Here is a 9,963-nt window from a genome sequence, read left to right as displayed (position 1 = left end):
CTTTAGTATCATTTTAAAAATATATAGAAATAAATAAAATATATGGAAATAGGTATACCTATGCTTATAATGTATTTATTTATAAACATTTATATAAAATATGTACAAATAAAAAACAATGTAAATAAATATTTGCTTTTGGGTTTAATACGGCTTTCATTTCTGAGTTTTCAACTTACAGAAGATTTCATTTCGGTTAGCTCAAGCAAATTATTGTTCTTTAAGAGATATATGCTTGATGCATTTGATCGTCTTCCCCGCAATTTTAAGGAAGCAGAGTTGTTGATTACAGGGTAATTATAATTATGAAGATAATGAATAGAAAAATAATTAGCAGCTAATTATAGCTAATGACACTCCTAGGGACTTGACTGCATTAACCACTGCCATAACCCCCTGCTCTCTATCTGATATACTGAAGGAAGCTCTTAATTACATTCCTCAGTTCCCTATACAAGGAGGAAGAAGAAGAAGAAGAAGAAAATTGGCACCTCCGCCCTCCATAAGTAGATGAGTAGTGGAAGGGGTGAGGGATGCTGAGCCAGGGCACAGGTGCAGCTTGGGGAGGGCACAGCTGGGGCACAGCTGGCCCAGAGCCTATGCCATCCTCCTGAGCACCTTCATGCTGTGGTCAGCAGTAGTCGCTAGGACCCCGCAGTTGTCTATGACAGCGGTGAAGGGCAGCACTGAGCATGTGCGGACTTAGGCTTCTAGCTTGCTGCTCGGTTAGTTACTGATATAAACAGCTGGAGGTAGTGAAACACACAGAATGCATGCGGACAGGGAGCACTGCGCTTCCACCGGAGCTCTGCAAAGCAGGACATCAAATACCCCCGACAATTGGATCTAAGCTCTGATTCCGGCTACTAACCTATTGCAATGCTCAGCTCTGACTTTTCTCCCCCTCCTATTGATGACAGGTAAGTTGTTCCTAGCTCTGTGCTGGTAGAGATGGCTCGATGTCATCAGCTGTCCTTATCTGGGAACTTACAGACGCGATGCATCAGGCTGGCTGTTGCTGCTGCGAGTCGGGGGAAATCATGGAGCTGATAGGGATGGAGGGATGGGGGGATGGGGGGGGGGGTACAGCATGCCACTTAGACACTTTGACATCTTGTTGCTTCGTGCTTAGTTTTATTATGGACTTGGTGGGGGTCATTGAAATCCTATTCATCCTGTGTGTTTTATTCTGCCTCTTGTCATAGTTGTATGCTGGACTTGAAAGGTGCCAGGAGCTGCCCATTAAAATCCTATTCATCATTTGTGCTGATAGCACCAGATCATTAGATGAGTCTTGGTCGTTTGGTCCTGAGAACAACAGGGGATGAAAGTTGCAGGATCAAGTGTGTAACTTGTAACGTTTGTATCATTTCTTGCATAGCAGATTGGAAACATAATTACATTTCATGGTGGGGATTTTATTCCAATGTTGCATTTTAATGGGAGATGGATCTGTGAATAATAGGAAAATTACACAAATGAATAATAACTGGATTTATAGAAAAGCAGGCTGATACAGGGCACTGCAAAGAGTGGTGACCAGTTCTTCACCAGCCACTTATCGGTTAGGAGATGATATCAGCTTGGGTGCCATGGGCTGATGCATATACATTGCTTGTCTTTGAGTATATATGCATAGAGTATGAAGTATACATGCATATGTACATCTGTTAATATTTTCCTATGTGATTTCCCCTCCCCTCCCCTCTACCTTCCCTCTCTCTCTTCTCTCTCTCTCTTTCTTTCTTTTGCTCTCTCCCCCCTCTCTCTCTTTCTCTCTTCCTATCCCCCCCTCTCTCTCTCTCTCTTCCTGTCTCCCTCTCTTGCTCTGTCTTCCTACCCCCCTCTCACTCTCTTTCTCCCCCTCTCTCTTTTCCCATTTCTCTCTCTCTCTCTCTTTCTTTCTCTCTTCCCATCTCTCTCTCTCTCTCTCTCCATCTCTCTCTCTCCCCCCCTCTCTCTCTTCCTACCCCCCCCCCATCTCTCTCTCTCTCTCTTCCTACCCCCCCATCTCTCTCTCTCTCTCTCTCTCTCTCTCTCTCTCTCTCTCTCTCTCTCTCTCTCCCTCTCTCTTCCTATCCTGTGTATTTCTCTCTCTCTCTCTCTCTCCCCCCCTATCTCTCTCTCTATCTCTCTCTTCTTATCCCCCCATCTCTCTCTCTATCTCTCTCTTCTTATCCCCCCATCTCTCTCTCTCTCTCTCTCTCTCCCCCCATGTCTCTCTCTCTCTCCCTATCCCCCCATCTCTCTCTCTCTCTCTCTCTATCTCTCTCTCTCTTCCTATCCCCCCATCTCTCTCCCTCTCTCCCTCTCCCCCTCTCTCTCTCTCTCTCTCTCCCCCTTTCCTTTGTCTACCCCGCCTTCTTTCATTCTCCCTCTCTTTAGTAATTTCATTTTGGGATTAATAGACTATTCTGAATCTTTATTTTTCTTTCTCTTTCTCTCTTGTTCTTTCTCTATCTTTTCTTCTCTACCCTTCCCCCCTCCCCCTTTCTACCCCCTCTCTTTCTTCTATCTCTGCTATCTCTCTCCCTCTCCTCTCTCTCTCTCTCTTCCCCAATTTTTCTCTATCCCCTCTCTCTTCCTCCTCTCTCTTTCTGTCTCTTTCTGTCTCTTCCCTCCCTCTTTTTCACTTTTTACTCCCCTCTCTTATTCACTTCACACTCTCTCTTCCCCCTCCCCATTTCTCTTTTTCCACCAACCCCCCCCCCCCTCCCCTCTCTCTTATTCTCTCTCACAACCATCTTTTTTTTTTCTTTTGCCTCCCTTCTTTCTTTCTCTTTTCTCTCTCTTTCTTTCCCCCTCTCTCTCTTTCTTGCTTTCTCGCCCCCTCCCCTCCTCTCTTTTATTTTCTCACCCCCTTCTCTTTGTTTCTCTCCCCCACCTTCTCTCTCTCTCTCTCTCTTCCTCTCTCCCTCCCCTGTATATATACAATGCATTGTAAATAGTGAACTCATTTATCATAACTCAGTTGTGTAAACAAAAAATGCTCTATTTGATAGCATTCATATTTATACTGTCCTGTGAATGTGAATTAAAGGAGTCTCCAAAGTTCAGTGTATACTGTCACTAGGGAGTACTCTTATACTCTGTTTTCCTGTTGAATCAGCCAATGACACATTGTAATTGTATTCAGATTCAAAAACCTCACTATCATTAGAAGTATGCCACTTCTTCCCACTCACTTGCAGGCACAGTTAGCTCCTTTTTATTTACTATTCCCATCCAGTGCACTCAATACCTTGAGAAGCATTCCCAGGTTTCCAATGTGTGGCTGTTGATTATGGATATGTGGTGCATATGTTATGCCACTGACACTATACAAATAGAATGCAAATTGTAATAGCAGATTATGAACACACTGTAAAAATAAAACTGACTTGGGGGAAAAAAAATGGTTAAATACGTCTCTTTTATGTTTCACTGGGAATAAATGGTGCCCCTTTGCTACCACTTGTTCTGTGACAGCTCTCTGTGTTTTTAAGGAGCCCAGGCAGTGGGAAGAGCTTTACAATAACATTGAATAGATTATAGAATTCAATGGTTTTTAACTCTTTAAATGCTCTCTACAAGGCCAACAGATTCGAAACATCACATGTCAACCAGGCCATTTCATTCTCAGCATTTTAACTTATTTTGTTTACTGGTTGTTCTCTTTTGTGTGTTTTTACATTATGTCTAGCATTGAGAGATTAAAGAATTGTTAAAGATAACTTTTAATTCAGGGCTGATTGTATTATTTCTCCATTTATTTGTATCAGAAAAAAAAAAGAAATAAAAAGGAAACAATAGTATTGGCTAAAACAATTGGAGATTTTGCCTTCAGTAGCCAGTCAGGTGCTTATTTTTATTTGGAGCCTGCCCTAGAAATCTTATCGTTGCAATCTGTTAAGGGCAACTGCTCTATTCGTTTTTCTCCAGATTAATTGCATACCTTCTTAGTATATTTGGAAGACTTAATCACTGCTCTTGCTAAAAGACCAGGGCAAAAATCTATAACTTGAGAAAAACATTGACTAACAAAAAAAGGGCATCCATTAAAGTGTTCTTCTAAATCATGTTTAATCCCTCTATTACATGTATATTTTGATTTATTGGTTCTGGGCAAGACTGTAAATTAACCTTCTTATACTGTATATATAAAAAATGATTTGGCAAAAATGAATTATAGCAGAAGAAATATGTTACCAATATATAATGAGCTCAATGTGCCAGTTTGAAATTGCCTTACGGAAAGTTCCAGAATGGGAAATGATAATGATATGCATTAATTTGCTTTTCGCCCAGAGAAAAAAAAAAAAAAAACAGTGGCTCATGATGTTCAGTGACTAAAAACTGAACTGAATTCTGGGAAAGAGATTTTCCTGCCCCGTATTGTATATTTTAATATGATTTAAAAGAAGAGAACAGTTACAACGGGATTACATACAATAGCATCCAGAATAGTTGTACATAACAAAAAATTATGTGGGGGTACATAACCATGACCAGAAAATGCAAAACATGTGCAAATATACGGAGAAGTGAAGCACCTGTGGGTTAGGAAGGTGAGGGGTTCAAAGCCATGGTCTCCTCCAGATCTCCCCTAATGGGATCACCCTTTGACAAGGAGAGAAACAGGTGTTGAGACCTTCCAGCTTTCAATCATACCGACTATGGTAGCTGTGTAATGCACAGGGGGAGCACTTCTCACAAGAAAGGGTCAAGAAAATTGTTCAAATGAGCTTTAGCTGAAAAAAGTTATCAAGTTATGTACTGTAACAAAACTGGCCATATGGCTTATTGCAGTAGAGGCCAATGTAGCAACATTATATTGAGTATAGATAAAGGAGGGGGGGGGGTAGGGAAGGTAAAGGAGGGAACAAAAGAGAGGAAAGTCAGTCAGAGAGAGAATGAGGGCTAGAGGAGAAAAGAGAGGAAGAGTAGTGAGGTCCCGAGGATAGAGCGAGCACCAAGATGACTTGTAGAGTATATCTGTATCAAGGGAATTACCAGGAGAGTAATACTAATTTGTTAAAGTCTGGTGGAAGCGCTTGAGTGATTTATGGCCTCCATATGGAGTCTAAATTAGTTAAAGTTTAGTTGTCCAAGGCATCCATCTTTGCATGTAACATGGTGCGATTCATCAGTTGTTTGGTGCTGATTATCACTTAAAACAAACTGTTAGCAATCTTCAGCAGGCTTTCAATAGACTTCAAGTAGTACTGAAGCCTGCTAGCAGCTTGTTTAAAGTGATGGTCAGCACTCCCATTAGGATCTGTGTTCAGCATTTACAAACTGGAGCTGAAGACCACTTAAAAAGCTTCAATAAAGCTTGCTAAAATCTCTGCAAATGCTTTGTAAATTCTTCCTTTTCACACTACTCTTATACAAGCTGAAGCTTGTGTGAAACAGACCTTAGTGAGTTTCACTGACCCTGTCTGGCACGGCATAGCCTGAGAACTTGCCCATAAGTTCCGCTTCTTAGTTCACATGCACTAAGCACACATATTCCTATGAGTACTGGAATATAACTCACCATTAGGAATTAATGAAGCTGCGGCACTCTTGTGCACTAAAGCCCCATACACACGTAGCTATTGTCGGCTGAACGATCGGCCGTCTTTTGTCCAGTGCTGTCCTGTCGGCTGAAAAGTGCTAAAGACTGCACACAAATTTTGTCGGCCAACAACAGCCGACTGCAGAAGTGATGTCATGTGATGGTTAACTTTCCGTGTGTTTTTTCTTTTCTGAGCATGCCCAGTCTTGCTAATCTGCTGTTTGTGGGCCGAATTCTGTACTGACTGGCGAACAATCGGCCGTTCTGGTGACGGCCAACAAACATTTTAAAGTCTGCACTTCAGATTCTGTTTGGCCAAAAATTCGCTGTCGGTTGTCGGAAGCATCATACTAACAAGCCGACAATCGACCGATCGGACGGCGGCCGGATATTTACGGCCGACAATCGCTACGTGTGTACGGGCCTTAAGAGGAGAAATTGGTGGGAGCAAACAGTGAAGTTCACTGGAATGAGTATGAAGGTAAATATATACCATGGCAGGTTGCCCTCAAAATATATATACAACCCTAGCCCCCATTGACAATACGACTGCACTGTGAAATGTCAGAGGTTTGTTTGTTTAAAGTAAACCTTTGCAAAAGAAAGAAATGTTTTAACTTTAACGTAACCCTCCCCAGAAACACATATCATAGCATTTCTCTCCTACTGCGATGTTCAGCCACCAAATGTAAAGGGAAATCCTCAGGAAGGTACAGGTTGCCAGAGTTGTAGTTAATGCAAGGCTATGGACCCCTCATGTGACATCCCCAATTGGCCCAGCACTGTCACATGGAGTGAGTCACATGTTCCTCCACACCCTAAAGGATCAGGTATACCCTTCAGTTGCAAATGCTGAACAGAGTGAAGAAAAGGTAAGTAAAGTCCCAAAGCATTTCAATGCTCAATGCTAAGATACCCATAATATTATATGGTGCCTGTTCACATCTGAGCCCCATGCTGCATGAAGCTTGTCTCTTGAAGCCCAAAAAAGTAGCTCCTTAGCACAGAATTATGCATTTTTTGAAAACACACATATTAAACATTTGTACATGATTTTTGTGACTCTTCTGCATCTAATAACTAGCTTTCCATTGCCTAAAAAAATTCTCAATCCTGAAAAACACCAAAAATGTGTGTACAAATGCCTAACAAAATGAAAGAAAAATCAGCAAAGAAAAGCTCACACTAACGTGTAATTTGGGCTGTATGCTGGGGAGGGATGAGAGGTAAAAAACAAGCCTGTTACTTTGCCCTGAATGTGGAAACCACAGGTTTTCTGTGAAGTGCTAAAGGTACCCCCAGTCTCAGCCTGATTTTTATTGTAAGTGAGATTGTGGAAAGTCCTTATAAAAATAGATTTTAAATAATATTACCTCTGTTTAAAATACAGGTATTTATATCTAAATACACAACTGAATAGTGAGTTTCTTTAGTTGCCTGACATTCACTTTTAATTTGATATCCTTTCATTACAAAAGTTTTAGGCATTACAGATTGCCTGCATGAGAAGCTTCAGTTGGAAGCTACAGTTTTCAAACTCCTGAGCTGCACATTAGCTCGGTGGCAGTGTTTTGCAGTAACTTTGAATAGATTTAGTTGCATTCCTTCCTGTCAATTTTGATGTTGTTAATAGTGCAGTGAAATAGTCAGTATTGTAAATACTGTAGTATTCATTATTTGCCTTGTTTCATAGCGCCTGAAGAAATGTATGTAATATTTATTATCCCCAATGAGCAATATCAAGATTTGGCTTGTTGCAAAGAGGCAATCTTAGACTCAATTGTCTATAACTATCTACAGTTGTGCCAAATGGTTTGATGGACACAGCATGTAATGTGTTTCCAGCTCCATGCAGCAACAAGCAACATTTGAACATTTTCCACTGGGCATAATGCATATTTCAGGAACCTATACAAGCATACATTATCAAGACAAATTACAATTCTGCTTCGAAAATCCTTTTTTAAAATGATTTTTTAGGGACCATCGAAATTAACTTTCATTTCTGGAAACTGTATTGCAGGAAAATGGTGCTCAAAGAAAATTGTTTTTAACTGAAAACCCCTTTCTTGTAGCATACAGATTGTTTAGTAATTTTAAGCCCTGTGGAAACCAGGGATCAATTTACCATTTGAAACAGTAGAACTAAAGAGGCAGAGAGATAGCTTTTTCATATCCAGTTAGTAACAACACAATTTTTCAAAAACTTCATTATAAATATTTTCATCTTAGATATGCTTATTTACACATTGTTGCAATATTCTGATTCAGATTGGGACTCATCAAACCAAGAAAATTACTTTGTAAAAGCAATGGTCCAAGCAGATGGTATTGTTAAGTTTGAAAATGTGCCTACTGGCTCCAATTATGAAAATCCAGCCCTGGTCATGACCATTCACCCCCAAGTCTGTTGTTAGATGGTCAAGTATTGGCAGCCAAAGAGAGTGTAGAGCAGCCAATAGATCCTTGTCTTTAATAATATAATTCCGAAGTCAGAGATTATTACAGCACAGTTTCACTTTCCCATTGAGCATAATGCCTGATTTAGAGTCTTATATTGCCACTTGGAGATTATATCTTTTTCTGGTCCTTCCCTGGTGACATCACATCTCCAGCGCACAGACTGGTCTTTTCTTAGTGAGATCCCACCTCCCCTGAACAAATCGTTTTTTCATCATTGAGATCCCACCTCCAGTACACAGATTAGTCTTTCCCCACTGAGATCCCACCTTCAATACACAGTATTAGTCTTTTCTTAGTGGGATCCCACTCTCAGCACAGATTGGTCTTTTCCAAGTGAGATCAAACCTCTGGCACACAGATTGGTCTTTCCACAGAGAGACCCCCAACTCCAGCACACAGATTGGTCTGTCCTCGGTGAGATCCCACCTCAGGTATACAGATTGTTTTTTTTTTTTGTTTTTTTTTCCCCAGTGAGATCCCACGACCAGTTTTTTCTCTGCATTCCTTCTCCAGTACACATACAGATTGGCCTTTACCCTGCAAGATCCCACCTTCAGCACACACACATTGGTCTTCTTCCTGTATTCCTCTACTAACACATATTCTCTAGTTTCTCTTCCAGAGCCTCCTCAATTTGCAGTCATACACTCCTAGTACACTCATTGCATACTGAACACTGTGCATGCCCTCTCCATAGACATTGAACACTGAGTCCGGATGAAGGAAGGGATTTACCAAAACCGGAGCACTCAGAATCTGGTGTAGCTGTGCATTGTAGCCAATCAGCTTCTAACCTCAGCTTGTTCAATTAAGCTTTTGACAAAAAAAAAAAACCTGTAAGCTGAATGGTTTCTATGCAGATGTGTACCTGCTTTTGCACTCTCCAGCTTTAGTAAATAAACCCCACAGTCTGCAGGTTCAGCACTCAATATGAAGCGTAGTTCAGCAGCAGTCCCTGCCCCCTCCCCCACTCTGCAGAAGTAAGTTTCTTATTGGCTCTTAGTAACAGTAGAGTGGATTTGTGGTCCAGGATTGTGTGCATGTTAGGACTTCTCTCCTCCTTGGCCTTTTCTCTAAATCCAGCCCCAACACATAGGCATCACATCTTGGCATCCATACCTGCAGAGAGATGCCCCTCCAAAAAACAGATCCAGTTTTATAATAGCAGAGTATGTGCATTAACCCATCAGTGAGCATTCTGCAATGTATATGCATTGACCAATTACAGCACTGGATGTAAGCACAGGCAGAAAAAAAAATATAAACAATGTTGCAGCGTTCCCATTTCAAAAAATAATGTGCTACAAATAATCAATATTTAAAACATATCAACTTGTGTTTAAAAAATTAGGTGTTCTTAAAAAAAAAAAATTGAAGTCCCCTCTAGACTACTGTGTAAAATTTGGAAAACTTCTAAAGCAAGTTCACAAAAATCTTTAATCCCAGACAACAGACAGTGGATCTTCAATAAACGGTGGTCTCAATGATCCCTTCACCAGGCATTTCGAATCTCACTCACCAAAAATGTCAACCTATCTTTTTTACAGATGTGTATCTCTTTTTCCTTTTTGGAACAATCCACAAACAAAGCATCCGAAGTAGTAGCAATTCTTGACAACTCCATAAAACCCCAAATGGATGGATGAACTGGACCATAAAAAGAGACTTCCATTGTGTAATTCTGTCACCACAATTTTAATTAGACATAAAACGTTAAACTCACATCTCAAGGCAAAATAACAGTCTTATCTCTTGATGTGACCCCCAAAGACACCCTGTAACATAAACCCTGCACTGTTTACAGAGGTTCATACTGAACTCCTTCCAGGTGGCTAGCAAGGTGTAGGCTCTGCCCCTAAACATTTTGTCCTCTATGGACTTTGTCTAGGGGGGTTGTCATTAACTTTATAGATTTACACTTTGTGTGCGGTTATTGTGTTACAGCTGCTAAAAGGTTGACT

The 9,963-nt window shown here is 40.8% G+C and overlaps 1 protein-coding gene across 1 annotated transcript in view; it reads left to right on the top strand.

Annotated features, from left to right (window-relative positions):
* Positions 1–623: 623 nt before the first annotated feature.
* WSCD1 (WSC domain containing 1) overlaps positions 624–9,963 on the top strand; it is a 351,611-nt gene continuing 342,271 nt past the window's right edge. The window contains exon 1 of the mRNA XM_082244873.1: positions 624–920. The gene's annotated coding sequence lies outside the window, so the exon portion shown is untranslated. The remainder of the gene's footprint in view (positions 921–9,963) is intronic.

The sequence above is a fragment of the Pelophylax lessonae genome, assembly GCF_965119305.1.
Source record: "Pelophylax lessonae genome assembly, chromosome: 2".
Lineage (NCBI taxonomy): Eukaryota > Metazoa > Chordata > Amphibia > Anura > Ranidae > Pelophylax > Pelophylax lessonae.
This window is presented reverse-complemented; position numbering and strand designations above follow the sequence as displayed.